The following is a 5435-nucleotide window of genomic DNA, read 5'->3' on the forward strand; positions in this document are numbered from 1 at the left end:
TTGAATGCAGTTGAGGAAAAGTGAAAGGATGTCAAAGGCACCCTTAGATAATTTAACTTTTTAGTTCATCAGTGGCGTAAATAAGATTTTAATTTCGAAGGTGGTGAACCTGGAAGGAGACACTACTGGGGGACCCCAGCATAACGAGCCCCCGAAAATTTTTCAACTTTAAAATATGATTTTAGCAAGTTTATATTCTCCGTATTTGTTGGCTCGCAATTAGTTTACAATTAGTTTTTCTATTTGAAATTACAACGTTTTAAAGTCGTTATTTTTTTCTTATGATAAACCGCCTTATATGCTAAAATTATGATGTTTATATTTAAATAGTTTAAGGATACATTGTAACTAATGATATTAATATGTTACATGCCAATGGGGGTCGCTGTCGCTGAGTCGCTGAGTCAAGAATGACGCTGAGACGTGAGACGCTGGTCAAAAATGCTGCATTTCATTCGTAAATACCTACACTCCAATATTATGATCAACGTTAAAAATTGAGGTCAAGATAGGAAAAAATAATACTATTGAATATTATTGATATCGTGTGTGTGGGGCAGTTGATCACCCTGATTCGCGCTATCAGTTGTCATTATTCTGGTAAATCTTTGTCCTCACTCTGCCTGTTGATATTGTATTTATGAGGACACTGAGGATAAATGAAATGAATAAATGGATATCATTCTCTATTTCCAACTCCACCCACGGTGGGGGAGAGCTCATGGCACACGCTCTCGTGCCGAAAGGTCACTCACGATGAGTGAGAAATGGCACGCATCGGATTTCGCGCTCGCAAAAGATGCGAAGTCTCTCTCGGGTAACAGAAGATCAAGCCGAAGGAAATCGAGTCAAGGGCAATCGCCATTGCGAAGCGCACGAAAAGAATTATGGACATAAAACACATAAATCCACTCTTTGTAGATGGCGCTGAGATATACTTAACACAAGGTCTCTTCGGAGAGTGACCGCGGCAGAGCGATCGGCGCTCAGGTGTCGCGGCAAAATGCGATAAAAGTCAGCGAGGAGAGCGAGGGAAGTGCTTTCATTGGAATTCTTTACATCCGCCATTTTCTCTGATGCGGCGATCTGTTATTCGCAAAATGGAGTCTCCCTATCCACGTTCCAAGGTGATCCGATTCTCCGAGTTGTCTCGATGGCAGAGTAACATTGACGGTAGGGGTCGCACTCAGCGAGAAGGAATAATATCAGTGGAGGAAACGTTCTCGTAAAGATTACTGTTTACATCCACATAAAATAATCGCTGAATTTCCAACTAAAAAATACACTTTTGTTCTTTTTTAGGCTCTTTTAACTCAATGCAAGAGAGCAAAGGGAATGAATACGTAGCTATGAAGAGGTTAGCGGATACGGGAGAGGAATGGAGAGCTGCGTCAAACCAATCTCAGGATTATCGACTAATGATGATGACTTTTCACACGGCTTGTTTAATTAGCCCAATCGATTTTAACAATGATGTGTCATTTACAATGGAGGAGAGCCAACTAACAGTAATATTTCGTTCAAGGTTTTAATACACTTCCATCAGGAGTTGGGGTAGTTATGAAGCCGGGAGAGTTGTTGTAAAAGTTGTAAATTAAATAATTTAGTAATTATGGAAACTTGAAGATAATCGGTTGCACCAAATGTATGCATTTTAATTATCTTGGTAAATTTAAACCTTCCCAAATGATTCTAACGGTTTTAAAAATCTGACTTGGATCCTGACGCCAATTGCGCCCCAACTGCTGTCGTCAACGTAGGTAACTCGAATCTCTCCCTCACCCACCCTCACTCTCTCCTATCCCAAAACCACCCTCACTCTCTCCAATCCTAAATGCTCCCTCCCCCTCGGCTTCATCTCTTTCTCTACTCCTCGTAGAAATGCACATAAAAGCCTTGCACGAAGTATTTCTTTTTTTTATTTCTCTTGACCGCAACTTTTAACTTCAACTAGTGCCAAAGAGAGTAGGGCTTTTTAAGAATTGAATGCAAATTTTTTAGCCAACCGTTTCGGTATACTTTCATACCTTCTTCGGGGCCGCGAATGAATATATTCACATTAATTTGATTTGTAGGCAACTAACACATGCATTAGCTTAGTTTCAATCGATAAACAAATAATATAAATTGCACAAGATGTACGTAAAAATTCTGGTCTCTTATTTTCAATTAATTTATAATTGAATGCTATTCCCTTTCTTATTTTATTACTGTAAAAACATTGTCATAACCATTCACGACTGCATGTGCCAAATTAATGTAATAGTATTCATTCATATTCCTGATAAATGTTTAATGATATACCGACAAGTTGGCCAAAAATGTTGCACTTAATTCTTAAATACATACACTTCAAGTATTTCTGCTAATTATCACTACCCCATTGACAATTACACGCTGTTGTTGCAATTGATAGAAATAGAAAAAATTGTGAGGAAAGGACAAAGTAGTTCATATGAACACGTTTAACCTAGAAGTACATCTACACAAGTCATGTCATCTCATCGCCGCTACAAAGTACATATGAAGAGAGAAATTAGGGCGAAAAATTCGTATTGTAAGATTCTCTGCCCTCATAACGAGAAGGGGATACGGTTTCAGTGCCCAAGGGTGGTAAGCTGATAAGATACGTATCACAAAGCAGTGCCTAGCGCCAGATTACAAGGCCAACATAGATTATGAATTCAGAATGAAATTACGAGGCGACTCCAAGAAGGTGAAACAAACATCATTCAAGCCCTTCCTTTCATTTCAAGTAAAATACATTCACAAAAGCTACTGCAAAAAAATTGTACGAGCTCACACCGATCATTTTTATTATCGTTTTCCTAATAGAAATATTATTTTATACTTGACATACCCTCCAGCTTCCTCGCCATCTTCTTTAACGACCACAGGTTTTACTTAGAAATAAACTTTACTATTTTATGTCACTTTTATGTCACTCAAAGGTTCTCTAAAATTTAAAAATGAAAGGTATATATCAGCTAAATGCGTTCGTTTTTACAAGAAGGTATGCATTCGAGGCAATTTGGCACATGAACCATTTTTCCTCCGATCAAAAATATCACATTTCTCATTGATTTAATTTTATTATTAGAACCCAAGGTTGTTCTTTCATTGAAAAAACCATAATTGTCGCTTTAACCGCAATCAAAATTACCACTGGTTAGCCAATACCAATGATTAACCTTTAGAGAACTTTTTCTAAGCCCTCAATTCGTATTTAAATTTCTTGTTCAATTAATTCATTTTCTTTGGTGGCCTTGTGATTAAGTTCTTGAAATTACTTTGTGATACATATGTTGATCTGGAGTGTAGCACTATTCACTGTATGGTAAACAGTGCAGAAACACGCACAGTTAGGAAGGAGGACAAGCAATACTGTAGGCGTTCAAGATGCGGGTGTGGAGAAGAATCGAGAAGGTGAAGTGGACGGAGAGGAAGAGAAGCGACGAAAAAATGACGAAGTGCTGGGCATGGTGGGTGTGGGAAGGCAGCTTTTAGATGAAATTCAGAAGAGACAGAAGGTGTGGATGGAGGGAGTACTTAGCGGTAGACGCGCAGCTAGGAACTAAGGCTAGGAGCAAGGCTTAGGGATTGACGTCATGGCAAAAGTGCCCGAACGCACTTTCCTTACCTTTTTTTAGAAATGAAATATTACTCTGTGTGTTTCTTTCATTACAAGTCATTATTTACATTTTCTTACTAAATTTTTGCTTTGGTAATGAATGTATACATTATAATATTTGAGGCAACAAAACTGATAAAAGTGTTATTTAACTATTATGTCTTTTGTTAACCATTGCCGGAACGGCGTATTTGCGCGTTCCTGCACCATGACACCACTGGTTTTAGGCGCAACTAGTACTGTGGGGTTTAGGGTATATGTAATACCAGCCAGGCTAAGCAGGAGATAGAGCATTTTTAACATAAATAGTTCAAAATTTAGGTTGAGTTTTACGGCTTTCTGAGGGGTGATTTATTAATCCTTACACTATTCCATAAGCAATAAAAGTAAAATAGATTAAATTTAAAAATAATTTCTGAGCTATAGGGGAGGCATATTTATCCCACAAACCCCTCCTCTGGCTGCGCCACTGCTGAGCGGGGAAGGCATGTTGAAAACATTTTTAAAGGGTAGAATGTCGGGTAAACGAGTGAGGAAATAATTGAATAAGATTTTTAGAGAGAAGGAAGGGGAGTAGGCCTAATTGTGAGTTGAAGAGGAAAGTCTACGAAGGGAGGAGAGACTGCGAGAATACTACTGAAACCAAAAACCAAACCGAACTAAAGCGTTAAATTATTTAATAATAACATTAGGCTTTGGTGGAAAGACGACTTTTTCCAGGAACACGGGGTCGAAACTCCTCAGCTATCGAGCTACGACGATGCAAACATTTTCTTAGTTACTTTATTCGTTAAATTAGCAAAAAAATAGGAATTTATTACGAAAGAAGGAATAAAACTGAAGAACAAAAATGAGAACCGCTGTTACCATGGGAACAAAGGCAGGTACTGTATATAGATGCGTAATCTCCGCCTCCACGGATGTGCATCCGTATTTCTCATTGGGTCCCTCATTTATTGGGCGCCCTCATTATCTATTCGTAATCCATCAGTTGCACCTGAGACGAAAACCATTCTTAGCCTGTCTGCGGAAAACTATCAGATTAAAAGGAGGGAATTTCCCAATCCAGACGGTGCCGTCTTTTGCATGCACGTCGTAGTAAACCTAATGAGTGAGGATGTTCTAGAAAATTAGTGACGCGTGAAATGGAAAGGAAAGGCCTTCATTCTTGTCTCGCATTGCCAAGGCACGAGCTTTGCGCTGAAATATTTAAGCTTCCTTTATCTTGAGATGGTGGTCTTGTATGGTGTGCCTTTTAATACGCTCTAGACACGTCCACGTTTAATCAATCACATTATTTTTCAATCGATCATTAACTATTGTTGTCAGTGAACGGAAATGTCGGTGTGCTAGTTAGAAAAAAAATACTCGTAATTGACAGCGGTGCTTAGGGTCGTCCATATTCCAAACGCTTGGCAAGTAGTCTCCCTTGCGAGTAGAATCATTCAGTGATAAATGAATATAAACGCGGTGTATGCACACAGTTTGTAAAAACTGTGGACATACACAAAGTTTTTGCAATTTGTACCACAAAATCTCCTCGAACACCGTTGAAGGATAATTCAGATTTGATTGCGGCCATTGTGAATACACATAGCCCCTCAAAATCCTATTTCTTTGGAAGAGCATTTAAACTCCCCCTAGAAAATGTCTAGCTCTTTGATATTTTTGTTACCTCCTTTACAAAGATTTTGTTTTTTTCATTGCCTCAGAAGTTAAAATCGGGTATTAATCGCCCTAGGCACTCGCTGATTGCAATTATCGCGCTATACTCACATTGCAGAATGAATGCACATGAATTGGC

Source organism: Ischnura elegans, chromosome 6 (assembly GCF_921293095.1).
Source record: "Ischnura elegans chromosome 6, ioIscEleg1.1, whole genome shotgun sequence".
In the NCBI taxonomy this organism is placed as follows: domain Eukaryota; kingdom Metazoa; phylum Arthropoda; class Insecta; order Odonata; family Coenagrionidae; genus Ischnura; species Ischnura elegans.